The sequence below is a fragment of the Triturus cristatus genome, chromosome 7 (genome assembly GCF_964204655.1).
Source record: "Triturus cristatus chromosome 7, aTriCri1.1, whole genome shotgun sequence".
Lineage (NCBI taxonomy): Eukaryota > Metazoa > Chordata > Amphibia > Caudata > Salamandridae > Triturus > Triturus cristatus.
In genome coordinates this window covers 1,268,836,825-1,268,851,818 of record NC_140590.1, presented here as the reverse complement: position 1 = coordinate 1,268,851,818, position 14,994 = coordinate 1,268,836,825, and the positions used below count along the sequence as shown (strand labels likewise).

The 14,994-nt window shown below is 47.5% G+C and overlaps 1 protein-coding gene across 4 annotated transcripts in view; it reads left to right on the top strand.

Annotated features, from left to right (window-relative positions):
- The window catches only part of LOC146811796 (dual specificity protein phosphatase 14-like), a 124,766-nt gene that overhangs the window by 95,775 nt on the left and 13,997 nt on the right, over positions 1–14,994 (top strand). Inside the window, exon 1 of one of the 4 annotated variants that reach the window (XM_085618784.1) lies at positions 11,830–12,117. The exons of the other annotated variants lie outside the window; for them this stretch is intronic. The gene's annotated coding sequence lies outside the window, so the exon portion shown is untranslated. Of the gene's footprint in view, positions 1–11,829; positions 12,118–14,994 lie in introns of those variants that run through there. 4 annotated transcript variants of the gene reach the window in all.

The following is a 14,994-nucleotide window of genomic DNA, read 5'->3' as shown; positions in this document are numbered from 1 at the left end:
GTAATGAGCTTTTAAGGTGTCTTTATACACCTTCCTGTCCTCTGGTAGATAGGATTTATGCCATTTCCGTTCCATTTTTCTACAATTTCTTTTGCTAGATCTGAGGGAACCATTAAACCATGGAGCTGGTGAGGCTGACCTCTTTGAGAAGCGGGAAACAACCGATACCACTATACCAATGTTGGTATGGAGCCATGAATCTATTGAGAGGGTGTCCGAGTCGGGCAGCCAGACAGCTCCGATGAGGAACAACCGAGGGCATTTGCTAACATCGGGATGGATATTTTATGGAACGTCCTGTAATTAGGGACCCTCTGCCCTGTGTTAGCCCGAGGGGCTGTGGCAGAGTTGGGAATGACACATTTTAATAGGAGGTGGTCAGACTAGGTAATGGGAAGAGGTAGGCTTGCTTATATGTCAAAGTTGTGAAAGATTTGGTCTAGGGTATGGCCCTTCTCATGGGTGGCCGAAGAAATAGATGGAAACATGTTGCAGGCCTGCAGCGTCCCCAACAAGGAAATTGTTTGAGGGTCTTTTCCATTGTCCATATACATATTGAAATCTCCCAGATCTCGCCTTAAGCTGAACACAGACAAGACGGAGATCCTCATCCTCGGGCCAACCCCTCAGCATGGGACGACTCCTGGTGGCCCGCATCGCTGGGGACACCCCCCGCACCTACCAATCACGCACGCAACCTGGGAGTCATCCTCGACTCGAAACTCACCATGACCAAACAAGGCAACGCTGTCTCCTCCACCTGCTTCAACACCCTCCGTATGCTCCGCAAGATCTACAGATGGATCCCGACAGACACAAGTAAAACAGTCACCCAGGCCCTAGTCAGCAGCAGACTCGACTACGGAAACGCCCTCCACGCTGGAGCCCTGACCAAGGTCATCAACAGACTGCAAAGAATCCAGAATGCCTCTGCACGCCTGATCCTCGACGTCCCGCGCCGCGACCACTTCACCCCCCACCTGAGGAACCTGCACTGGCTCCCCATCGACAAAAGAATCTCCTTCAAGCTCCTGATCCACGCACACAAGGCACTCCACAAGACTGGCCCAGCCTATCTCAACAGTCGACTCTCCTTCTATGTACCCAACAGGAAACTCCGCTCCGCAGACCTCTCCCTGGCTACCGTCCCACGCATCCGTAGAACCACAGCCGGTGGCAGATCCTTCTCCCACCGCGCCGCCAAGACCTGGAACACCCTCCCCCTCAACCTACGACAAACCGAAGACCTTCTAACCTTCAGGAGACGCCTCAAGACCTGGCCGTTTGACCAGTAGCAACAGCACCCCCCCAATCCCCACCCTCAGCGCCTTGAAACCCTTGCGGGTATGTAGTGCGCTTTACAAATTATTTGATTGATTGATTGATTGAGAATAAGGCAGTTGTTGTATTTTAAGGCCAGGGTGGTGGTGGTTGTATTAAGCGTAGTAATTCCATTTCCAATTGCACCGAGAGGTCTGTAAATCAGAAAAACAGCTATGCTATGATGGGGGGATAAGGTATAGCAGAAGCCTAAGCACTCGGAACCCTCGATGGTTTCCATTGGTATGGGAGAGCAGTCTAGTTTTTAATTGTAAATTATGGTGACACTGCCCCCCTTCCCACTTTGTTGTTCTCTCCTAAAGATTTTATAACCCATAGGAATGGCCAAGGTGATAGTAGGGTTGGAGGCTACAGACAGCCAGGTCTCAGTGAGAAATAAAAGATCAGGCTGTTCGTCTAAAAGTAGGTCATAAATGTGTGGTTCATGCATTTGCATAGAGCGACAATTTAAAAGGGTGGCCTTTAAGTCCTCTGTTTTCTTATTGTTTTTACACTTATTGTTGCGTGGGAGGATCTTGGGTGCGAGTTTCCTAGGCTGGAGGAGAGACCTGTTGCACTTATTGCATCGAACGTCTACCTCCAAGCTCGGATCAGCAGCTGTACACTGACATAATGGTAGCCGCCTAAGGCTAAGCAGTTTTTCCCTATTGTAATATAGTGGAAGAAACTCACCGGAGAGGAACTGGGCAGCATGGCCAGAGCCAGACGCCTCCGGGATGCTTACGGGTGCAGAGGGCCTTGCCTTTGGCACACCAGCGGCGTGCCGGAGGCACGCGTCCGTTTGCATTGGGAATATATAGGCTAATGCTTTTGATGAAACTGGACCGCTAACGCAGCTGAGGAAGCGGAAACTACGTGGGCGGAAGTGAGGAGCCCGATAGTAGCCCCAGCCCTCCGCACAATCGGCATATCAGCCACGGCGGACCAGGACTAGAGAAAAAGCGAGATGCAAATCGGAGCAGCTAAGGAGGTGCAGGCAAGCAGAATCAAGTAAAGTGCAAGTGCGCGTAGGTAGAAGAAATTGTTAAAAAGCACAGAGTAATTCAGGCACAATATACAATTTAAAAAGTATTAAAAACCTAGTAGCAGGGCAGGAAACACTAAATCCTACTGCTGTCAGGTGCTCGCGTCTGTTTGCATCAGGAATATATAGCTAATGCCTTTGATGAAAACGGGATCGCTAATGCAGCTGAGGAAGCGGAAACTGCGTGGGAAACAGGGGCTCAAATTGGATCATAAATTCAAAGCTGTTCTGAACAGGGGCCCCCAAGATATGTTTGGCCCAGGGCCCCCAAAATCCTTAAGATGTCCCTGGCGAGAACGCCAACTAGAGTGTTCTCGAACGTGTTGATTTAACTATAAAAAAGCGGTGTCTGTGGGGTGGAGCTCAGGAACTCAGTCTTGGAGTGGACGCACTCGAGGGACAACTTTGGTGCCCGGAGAGATTACTTCCTGTGCCCCAGTCTCTACAGGGTTCCCGACTTGGTGTTTTCGGTGCTTGGCCAGGGATGTTGAAGACTCCAGTGCAGACGCATCTGGTGAGGTGCTTTGTACATTAACTGTTCATATATCTATATTCAAGATCATAAAGCTCATTTTACCTCCAGAGGAGTGTCGGAGTTTCTGTGTAAGTAAGTGGTGTGCGTAAGTTTAGATTACGCAAGTGGGCAAGGCAATACACCATATTATTGTACACATGTTTCCTCCATTGAACTGTAATATTACAGAAAGTAAGCAATGATGATGAATGATTACATTGCACACTACAAAATGGTGCATACAGCGGCAGTACTGACTATTTCCATTTTGTTTGTGACATACAGTTGTAAAGCATATATAAAAATGGCGGCTTCCCGGTGCGTCGACAAACACGAGGAAGGCAGGTCGCCGAAACGCGTTTGTTTGTTTAGAAATAAAGATCCCGAGTGAACGTCTCCCGTGAGTGCTTACTTCTCTTGGAACCTGGAGAATGAGAGCAGAAATATATATATATGTGATCAAGACCGGGTTTACCCGGTCGAAACGCGTCATGATGCTATTCATGGAGCAATAAAGCACTTTCATCTTTTTTCACGTAATTGAGTGGTCTGTACCTGATTTGCGCGATCTGCATTCCTTCAGGATTCTTGGTATATATATATATATATATATATATATATATATATATATATATATATATATATATATTCCGCCACTGGATAGTTATATTTAGGATCATGTTTCCATAGAAAAGCATTTTTTGTATAATTTGTTTTCCTAATAACTTTGGCCTTGTTTGACGAATCTTCGGCAAACTTTTCGGGAAAAAATGTACTTCTACTTCAGTTCCTTCCTGGAAAGTTTCAGTGTGATCCATCAAGAGGGGCCTGAGAAAAAGGAAAGACCCAAAACACATTTGCCCCAATAATTTTTTCATAGGGAATTTAGACACAGCTGCAGCCCAAACGGCTGAAATGATTTACACCAAATTTGGCAGGGATCTAGATCTTGGGCCAGACGGAGTGCTTTTTTGTCATTGGGTGTAAATCCGTTCTGTCGTTTTTGAAAACATTTGGCTCAACAACTTTGCGCTTGAAAAAAGGACAAGGGCCTGGGATGGCGGGGAGGGGACTAGCAAAATTAGTTTTATAGGGAGGGGGTGCGCGGTCCCACTCCCTGAGCCTCTCTGAAGCCTTGGCAATCCCATCTGCGGGGCCAATAATACAATGACTGGAAGGGGTGAAACTGCCCCCCTCCCTGAGTCTCAAGGAGACCCAGAAGACCCCATCCCCCAGGGCTGATATGTTAAAGAAGGGGTGGGTCCACCCTCCTCAAGCCTCTCTGAGGCCCCATGGACCACACGCCCTGGGCCATTTTGAATTGAAAGGGAGGGAATGTGAAGCTTCCCTCTTCAAGCCTCTTAAGGCACCGGGGACCTCATCTCCCCGGGACAATATTTTTTAAAAAGGGAAGAGAGCACGTGGCCCACCTCCTAAAGCCTTCTAATGTTCCCAGGGCCACTGTTTAAAGAAAAAGAAGTTGGTCGCCATTCCATGGCCCTGGGGACCCCATCCTTCAGGTACAGCTCCATGAAAGTGTGCCAGGATCCCCAATTCCCAGGACACTGTCTTTTTCATGATGGAGAGCATGAGCAGAGAAAGTGTAATGGGGTCCGCCGGTGGGAGCAGAAATCTTTTTCCCGGTCGTACTCTTGGGTAGGGAAAAATACAGAATTTCTCCCGACTAGTGGGTGCAAAAGAAAACTGCTAAAATGGGGTGAGAGCAATGCTGGTTCGAGCTACACCCAAAAGGGGACCCAGCAGGGCTGCAGGGGACTTAAGGTTCCCCCACAGCCTCCAAAATTAAATATGCTGCAGGGTGACACAGTGGGCACTGGAAGCATGCCACAATAACATTTATTTTAATTTCTCAGTCCCAGCGCAGCCCCGTGAAAAGGGGCAGCTTGCCGGGTGCCGGCGGGGATGCAGAGGTCCTGGGGCTTCCCCTGCAGTCCCAATGAAAATTAAATCTGTGGGTGTCCCGGGTGGGACCGAGACACCCACAAAAGATTTATATGAAAGATTGAATACTAAATGATCAGCCAGAGACACTTATTTATTATTCACTGCTCCTACCAAAAGGCCGTTTTGAAATAATATAGTGTGTTACTAGTGATGCCACTAGAAGAGGTTTAGCACTGCTAAAAATGTATTTAATGCTGGGGGGGCTGCAGGGAGTGCAGCAGCCCCCCCTTCCCCAGCAACATTAGGAAAATAAACTGTAAGTCTCCTGGGTCATTAAATGCATAACCCTAGAAAAGCTTTCTTTATTTTTAAAGTACTCCTAGCTGGAGCTCCATGCTGGTCAGATGAAGTGCAGAGCCACTTTGTGGTGGGTTTTATGGTTTTATTGTAAAGCTTGAAAAATGTTAAAATAAACCTCAAAGACATGTTGATGCTTTGTTTTTTTAATAAAACTCTATTACATTTTTAAGGACAATTAATTTTATTAAACACTGCACTGTGAATTAATGAGAAATACATTTCATTATAATTCTTGTTCCATTTTTTGACAAATACAATACATTTGCTTTCTATAGGTTGATACCGTAACCCCTTCATAAAACCAATAGGCCCACTTTTTAGATTTTGGTGTTCTGACTCTTTGACAAAGTCAGTAGGTCTGCCTTACTTAAAATGACACCCAGGCCCTGTGCCCAACCCACGGCTATGCATGCCTCATGTGCTGTGGGGGTTGGCCACAGGGCCTGGTCTGTGGCCAACTCCACGCCAGGCACAGCCAAAGACGTATAAGTGGGTGCCCGCTGGGGCTGGATGCAGGGCCTTACTGCAGGCCAGACACTGTGGTCAACACAAAAATGTGCACGCCTGGTGGCCGTGTGCAGTATGGGATTGGCGTTACATATGGTGAAAAAATATTACTTTATGTTAAAAAAAAATATAGAAATTCACTGAAAAATACCAAGGTTAAAGGGACGTTTTGGTTAAGTGAAATTGTCAATTAAAACATGCCATTCTAAATAAACAAACCACTGAAATTCATCACTTATAGCCATGTTAAGTAACTATTACTGGTGCCCTAAGGTAACTATAACTTGTGCCCTAGCCATGTAGTGCTAATTACCCCACATATTACATCACTCATGACATGGTATATGACATCATTAATAATATAGCAAACACAAGATGATGATGGACGGAGCGCTGAAACTTTTCAGACACTCACCGCCAGTCACTGATCTGGGTTAAATCCATAATCGTTCTTCACTTTGCCACCTCATTTCAGACCCAGCTATATGCAAATCAGTCTTGACCCTGTGCCTCATGGGAACAGTCCAGCCTGACCTACCAAGCCAGATCTTCCCTGAACCGGAAACAAGCATCCTGGGACTGGTTTCGGGGTCACACCCCTCATCAGCCAGGCTATCTTCATTCCAGTGGCAAAGTGACAAGGGACCCACGTCAGGGCATATCCTGCCAACTTGGGGCAAACAAAGCAAACACAAGGAGATGATGGACGGAGTGCTGAAACTTTTCAGACACTCACCAGGAATGTCCAGTATGCGCCAGGGAGCTGCGTTGCAGAGAGGTGTTCATAGGCCACGCCCCTTTTTACACCTCTCTGCAACGCAACTCTGTGGCGCTTACTGGAGATACCTGGTGGGCTAGTTGGACCCCAGGGACCCTCAGGATTCAAGGGGACTTTATCCCCCAACTTAAAACGTGCCACGGGGCGTGTTTGCACAGTGGTGAAAGGAGGGGGCGGAGCCTGAGGTGACATGTGTGCAAACACGCCCTGTGGTGCGTTTAAAGTTGAAGAATTAATTCCCTTTCTATCCTGAAGGCCCCTCTGTGCCAACTAGCCCACCAGGTGCTTCCAGTAAGTGCCACTGCGCTGCGTTGCAGAGAGATGGTTTAGGCCATGCCCATTTTTACACCTTTCTGCAACGTAACTCCGTGGTGCTTACTGGAGGTACCTGGTAGGCTAGTTGGACTCCAGGGGCCCTCAGGATTAAAGGGTACTTAATCCCCCAACATAAAATGCACCACGGGGCGTGTTTGCACACATGGCCCCTCAGGCCCCGCCCCCTTCCTTCACCACTGTGCAAACGCGCCCCGTGGTGCTTTATAAGTTGGGGAATTAATTCCAATTGAATACTGATGCTCCCTGGGGGCCAACTAGCCCACCAGCTACCTCCAGTACGTGCCAGGGAGCTGATTTGCAGAGAGGTGTTCAGAGGCTGCCCCTTTTTACACCTCTCTGCAACGCAGCTCTGTGGCGCTTACTGGAGGTAGCTCCTGGGCTAGTTGGACCCCAGGGACCCTCAGGTTTCAAGGGGACTTAATCTCCCAACTTAAAACGCGCCACGGGGCGCTTTTTCACAGTGGTGAAGGGAGGGGGCGGGGCCTGAGGTGACATGTGTGCAAACACGCCCTGTGGCGTGTTTAAAGTTGGGGAATAAATTCCCTTTCAATCCTGAGGGCCCCTGGGGGACAACTAGCCCACCAGGTACCTCCAGTAAGCGCCAAAGAGCTAGGTTGCAGAGAGGTGTTCAGAGGCCACGCCCCCTTTTTACACCTATCTGCAACACAGCTCTGTGGCGCTTACTAGAGGTACCTGGTTGGCTAGTTCTACCCCAGGGACAGTCAGGATTCAAGGGTACGTAATCTCCCAACTTAAAACAGCCACGGGGCGTGTTTGCACGCGTCACCTCAGGCACCCCCCTCCCTTCACCACTGTGCAAACGCGCCCTGTAGCGCGTTTTAAGAGGTAGTTTAATCCCCCTGCCCTATTATGTACTAGGGCCTTACAGAGGAGGTCATGCTAATCACAGGGGTACCCCAACGCATAGTGTTCCCTAGTGTATGTAGGTGTTTTCACTGTATTCTAAGTGTCTTTTCGCATAGCACTGGCTCTAGGCCTGGTTAGTCAGAGTCAGTTACCACCAGTACCCGTCTGAAAAAGTTGTGGGCACAGGATGATTTTGCAACAAGGCCTCTTTCTGCTCCTCTGTTGGTTCTTTCTGCACGTCTTGCTTCTTCCTGCACTTTTCTTCATCTTTGTGGACTTCTGTTGCTTCTTTCTGCATTTCTTTAGCTTCTTTCTGTGCGTTTTTTCTTCTTTCTTCACATGTCCTACCTCTGTAGGCATAGTTAGAAACTAGCATTTAAAAAATCTTTGAAATTCACTTAAAAAACCATAGGTTTCAGGCATATTATAGTTAGAAATTAGCATTTAAAAAACCTTTGAAATTTAATGACAAAAAACATAGGTTTCCGGCACGTTATAGTTAGAAATTAGCATTTAAAAAACCTTAGAAATTCACTGAAAAAACCTTAGGTTTTAGGGAAAGTTATAGTTAGTTGGACATTTCACTCGTATAAAACTATAGAAATTCCCCCGTTATAGTTAGTACAGCTAACTATAACTCGCGCCTCCGCAATGCACTGCTGATGATGTCACATATTACATCACTCTGTTTTTTTAAGTGAATTTATATATAGATATATATATATCATTGCTCCAAAGGTTGCCCTTGCATTGGGAGGCACTCTGACACTGTTCGTAGGTACAAGCCCTTTATTGGTACAAGGGGCGCAGAGACAACGAATGCTTAAGCAGTTCAACAGCCTTAAAAGCCTGACGCGTTTCGAAGCATGGGAAAGCTTCTTCCTCAGATGCAAAGACGTGCTGAAAATGTGCGCTCCGTGGACCTGCCTCTTAAAATGCGAAATGGTCCGCCCTGGACGGGCCACTCCTCCCGCTTGGAGCAAAGAATGTTGGGTCATGAATATGCCCGAAAATCCGGCCTGAATAGACCGCTCCTCGCGATTGGAGCGAGGAATGCTGGGCCATGAAGTCCACGTTGATATAGATCAGTCCCCGCATAATTAGCCTGCTGCCAATTTCAAGCCCGCAGATGGGCCTCGAAGTCCATGCACCTCTTTCAATCCATCACAGTGTCCCCAGTTAGAGATCCGGTGGTTACCAGACCTCCTGGTCCCCTCCTCTGGGGTGGTGCTCTCCCGGCGGCTGGGACCGCCGCCAATATATCATTGCTCCAAAGGTTGCCCTTGCATTGGGAGGCACTCTGACACTGTTCGTAGGTACAAGCCCTTTATTGGTACAAGGGGCGCAGAGACAACGAATGCTTAAGCAGTTCAACAGCCTTAAAAGCCTGACGCGTTTCGAAGCATGGGAAAGCTTCTTCCTCAGAGGCAAAGACGTGCTAAAAATGTGCGCTCCGTGGACCTGCCTCTTAAAATGCGAAATGGTCTGCCCTGGACGGGCCACTCTTCCCGCTTGGAGCAAAGAATGTTGGGTCATGAATATGCCCGAAAATCCGGCCTGAATAGACCGCTCCTCGCGATTGGAGCGAGGAATGCTGGGCCAAGAAGTCCACGTTGATATAGATCACTCCCCGCATAATTAGCCTGCTGCCAATTTCAAGCCCGCAGATGGGCCTCGAAGTCCATGCACCTCTTTCAATCCATCACAGTGTCCCCAGTTAGAGATCCGGTGGTTACCAGACCTCCTGGTCCCCTCCTTTGGGGTGGTGCTCTCCCGGCGGCTGGGACCGCCGCCAATATCTCATTGCTCCAAAGGTTGCCCTTGCATTGGGAGGCACTCTGACACTGTTCGTAGGTACAAGCCCTTTATTGGTACAAGGGGCGCAGGGACAACGAATGCTTAAGCAGTTCAACAGCCTTAAAAGCCTGACGCGTTTCGAAGCATGGGAAAGCTTCTTCCTCAGAGGCAAAGACGTGCTGAAAATGAGCGCTCTGTGGACCTGCCTCTTAAAATACAAAATGGTCCGCCCTGGATGGGCCACTCCTCCCGCTTGGAGCAAAGGATGTTGGGTCATGAATATGCCCGAAAATCCGGCCTGAATAGACCGCTCCTCGCGATTGGAGCGAGGAATGCTGGGCCATGAAGTCCACGTTGATATAGATCAGTCCCCGCATAATTAGCCTGCCGCCAATTTCAAGCCCGCAGATGGGCCTCGAAGTCCATGCACCTCTTTCAATCCATCACAACGTGGACTTCATGGCCCAGCATTCCTCGCTCCAATCGCGAGGAGCGGTCTATTCAGGCCGGATTTTCGGGCATATTCATGACCCAACATCCTTTGCTCCAAGCGGGAGGAGTGGCCCGTCCAGGGCGGACCATTTCGCATTTTAAGAGGCAGGTCCATGGAGCGCACATTTTCAGCACGTCTTTGCCTCTGAGGAAGAAGCTTTCCCATGCTTCGAAACGCGTCAGGCTTTTAAGGCTGTTGAACTGCTTAAGCATTCGTTGTCTCTGCGCCCCTTGTACCAATAAAGGGCTTGTACCTACGAACAGTGTCAGAGTGCCTCCCAATGCAAGGGCAACGTTTGGAGCAATGAGATATTGGCGGCGGTCCAAGCCGCCGGGAGAGCACCACCCCAGAGGAGGGGACCAGGAGGTCTGGTAACCACCGGATCTCTAACTGGGGACACTGTGATGGATGGAAAGAGGTGCATGGACTTCGAGGCCCATCTGCGGGCTTGAAATTGGCAGCAGGCTAATTATGCGGGGACTGATCTATATCAACGTGGACTTCATGGCCCAGCATTCCTCGCTCCAATCGCGAGGAACGGTCTATTCAGGCCGGATTTTTCGGGCATATTCATGGCCCAACATCCTTTGCTCCAAGCGGGAGGAGTGGCCCATCCAGGGCGGACCATTTCGCATTTTAAGAGGCAGGTCCACGGAGCGCACATTTTCAGCACGTCTTTGCCTCTGAGGAAGAAGCTTTCCCATGCTTCGAAACGCGTCAGGCTTTTAAGGCTGTTGAACTGCTTAAGCATTCGTTGTCTCTGCGCCCCTTGTACCAATAAAGGGCTTGTACCTACGAACAGTGTCAGAGTGCCTCCCAATGCAAGGGCAACCTTTGGAGCAATGAGATATATATATATATATATATATAGATAGATATATATAATATTCGCACCTTAACATGGTCTTGAATCTCACATTTTATTGATGTGCCGATATCATTGGCTTTTTTTTGTTATTCTTGCTGTGCCCACATGCAAGATATATTGACGTTTAAGCATTGCCAGTAAGTAAGTAAAATCTTTATTGTTTATAGTTAATTAAAACCATTAAAATTTTTGCGCTAAAATCATCCAAATAACCATAAAAGTGAAAAGGATACACAAGCAGTATATACTGTCATATCTACAGATTTAACATTGAGTCAGATGCTGTACAGAGATTTGCTCCTCAATCCAAAATGTGTAAACATTTGATTTCATGCTCTGCAATATACCACAGTACGCAGATCCTAAATAACAATTTAGAGATTACATGATAAAACTTAAGAAAAAAAGAAAAAACTGTGCGTTTGGCATCCTTCCTTTCCCATGCCCAAAGATTCAAAAATGCCTAGTTTACAGATGTAATTCATTAATTTTGTATAATGAAGCGCTATTTTTCTGATTTTTCTAGTAAAGAACTGACTTTCTGCAAGAATCTGGTGGCCCTGCATGCTACCTGTAACAAATGGCTATGCAGTGCTAACATTACTGACGTTTAAGCATTGAAAAAGCAGATTTAATTCGTTTACACATTGGGCAGATTAAAAATGTCTATAAAACCACCCACTACTCCTTTATAGCTGTACAAATATTTAATCTTCACAGCAGACGCACAAGCCTGCGTGCGTGTATTTCCGGCCAAGCCCATAGAATGTTCCTGTGAGTGACATATTCCTCAAACGACACTCTCCTCTCTCCCAGAAACTGGAAAACGTAGGCGTCCAACGCCCCAGTTAATGAAATTATGTCTCCGCTATCCATCCTCCATACTTTTATTATATCTCCCAGACCGCCTCCATCCGTGATGTTCTCTTTCGTCACTCCGTTAGTTCTGCCCCTCGCCGTGGCCGTCACCATGGCAACGCCTTTTGTTAGCGCCATATAAAGGAGGCGTCGTATGATAGGAGACCCCCACAAGCGCAGATCGACAGGCGAGGCACACCTGCCACTCAGGGATTTATTCATATTATTATCAGCCACCCTAATATATATATATATATTTCGAATTTTGGAATAGCACTTCATAATCTCAATTTCCTTCGCAATTGCCCACAGCATACTCCCGAGACTCAAATTTCGGAGGGGCGCGCGAAAACCGGCAGGGGAAACCATCACTGGGTATTCAAGACAAATAGGACAGCAGATCCGAGCTCAGGGCAGGCAGCGCCGGCGGGCAGCGCGGACCAGCTGGGCACGACCTGGAGGTCTTCAGGTGGGTTGAGGTGCTGTTCTTGGTGGGTTCTGGCAGCCCGTCTGCCTGGGGTTTGGGATTGAAGGTTGGCGTTGCAGTGTTCAGGGAATTATAGTCATCGTTGATGGGGGTAGGAAAGGGGCGAGGGAAAAGGACTTTTTAACGAGATTATGGTCATATCAGAGTGTGTGTTTTTCCCCAGTAATTATTTTAGAAGAGAATGGGCCTTTGGACGCAGGAGTCGGTGGGCAGTGGGGTAGGGCAGTAAAGGGGAAGGAGTAGCCCTTATGGAGCAAAAACCATATCTTAAAGTAAAATAATATATATATATATATATATATATATATATAGTGATATAGCTTGGGAAAGAGCAGGGAATGGTGGGCTTCTGATATGAGATTCAGAGCGAATTACTTCGGCTGTGCACAGCGGAGACAATGTAACACGAATGGCCTTAGTAGATGAGGAGAGGGCGGAGAAGGGGCTAGGAATGGGTAGAAGGGAAAGTACGAAGAGAGAGGCTAGAGGAGGGGAGCGAATGAAGAGAGAGCCAGACAGGAGCAAAAGAATAGAGAAACTAAAGAAAGACGATATGATGAAGTGGAAATAAAAAGGAGTAAATCAGATGGTTGAAAGGAAGAGGAAGGAGAAAAAGATGGGAGCGAAGTAAGAACGGAAGAAAGATGGGGCAATAAATATGGGAGTAAAGAATAAGGGGATCGGGCTAGAATGACGTGGCGGTACAAAGAAAAATGCAGCGATAAATAGAAAAGGAGAGAAAGAAAGGAGAAAATAAGTAGAATAAGGAGGGGAACATGAATATAATAATATAATATTGTTTGTAAAAGAAACAAGGAGAAGGCCACGAAGAGAGATGTGAATGACCAGAGGCCAGCCCCCACGCTAGTGCAGTCCTGTGGTGAGCTAAGGGTGTATGCATGAGTCACTCCTCCTCACCCTCTCCAGAATTTCCCACCTCCTCCTCCTCCTCACCCGTCCGACTCCCACCCACGGCCCGGAGTGAGTCATGAGGAGTGAGTCACTGTGCTCTGCAGGAGGGCCCTCTGCGGATAGGGCTGTACCTGGGTGTTACTGCACGTTAGTCTAAATGTGGCAGGCTTTGACAGGGCTTTCAGTGGGATGAAATAACAGGGGGAGGGGGGCGTCTCTCGAAGGGGCGTGGTCGGTGTAATTAAGGGCGTAGTTTAAAAACACGTAAACTTAAAATCTGTGCTTAGCATAGGGTGCCACCCGACAGGTATGTTGCTGCTTTTGCACACAGATATATAATTCAACAAGTAACAATATACCTACAACATGCCGGACTATTGGTTTTGTCAATGGATGTTAGTTGCATAAGCTACAACTATGGCTTTGTTGTATATAATATTAAAAATCCTGCAGTTCTGAAATGATGAGAGTGTCAAAGAACTAAAACGAGCCTCTTTGAATGTAAATCAAAGGCAATGAAGAGTGATACTGCTGCAGAGTTACCATTTTTCCGTTCACCCTGAGGATGAGGGCAAAAATGGAAAGCCCGATAGGGACCCGTCTCAGCATCTGCTTTTTAGAACTGCCGGTGCTTGAGCACCGGCTGAACCCGGCCCACCTAAAGCCCTGCGCTTTGATCCGTTGGCCCTTCACTAAGCCCGCCAGGGTGGCGAGCTCTGTAGCCATGTGTCAATGCCCAACGCCACTCCAACGTGCGCCAACATCCAGAGTTTGCCCACCTCCAGAGGTGACCGCCTTTTATCTGTGTATCAGTCCCCTGAGTCCCTCCAGACTTGAAGGTGGCAGGTTCTGTACTCGTGTGATAAGCCTCTGAGTTTATCCAGCCTACAAGGCAGGTCCACTGGAGTTATGCGGCAATGGAGGTCCAAATTATGCAGCAGCGGCGACTAAGTTATGTGGCAGGAAGGGGCAAATTATGCAGAGTAGTGCAGTATGTTCTGATGCAGTTTTCATACACCATTTTATCTTTTTTAAATGTTAACACTATATGAGGAAGGGTTTCACCCCATCAGTATCAGTTTAACACTTAAATACCGGAATCAGCGGCTGAAAGGTGACCTGGCGCTGCACAACAAAAGACCTGCCACTGCGCTGCAACATGCATGGCAGCAGTTTTTGTAATTTTTTTAATGCAAGAAGCAATTGTTCTTTTCTAAAATCTGTAAACGAGACAGATGGATTATGTGGCACGTGCGGCAAATCCAAAGTTATACGGAAAATGACACGACCACAGAATTGCATAATTCCTGTGGCCCTCCCTAAAGGTGATGGGCCCTGGTAGGCTCGATCTGCTAGTGCCCCTCCAACTCCGAAGCTAATAGGCAGCACATCCTTCTGCTGACTCCCAGAGCCAATCCAGACCCAGGTTTAGGGGTTCTGTAACCATATATCAACACACTGATCATTTCCAGTTATCGGTGTGATTGTCACTGTATCTCTTCCCCCTGACTACTTCTACCCCTAACTCAGTCTCTCTACTGCCATCTTAAGGATTTTAATGGCCCTAAAGACATATTTCAACTCTTGTTGTGTGACTCTGTTAAAGTTTCATATTCTATTTGGGACTGTGTGGCATCAAGGAAGTATTAATTATGAGGCAATAGGTAATAAAATTCAAATTTGTTCCATACAAGAAATCATGTCTTGTCTGGGCCTCCACAGATCCTTAAGCAGGGTAGCTGGAATTATGCAACTGTGCAGCTGCAGCATTTTTCCCACATAATTATGGATTTGCTGCATTTGCCACACAATCTATCATCCACTGCATAATCGTCAGCAGATTTTACCAAGAAATAGTTTCTAGCTCAAACGTTTCAAAATGGACTAAAAACGCAGTGACGTGGTGCGCAAATGAAGGCTCTTTGCAAAGTTGCACTGGTCACCTTT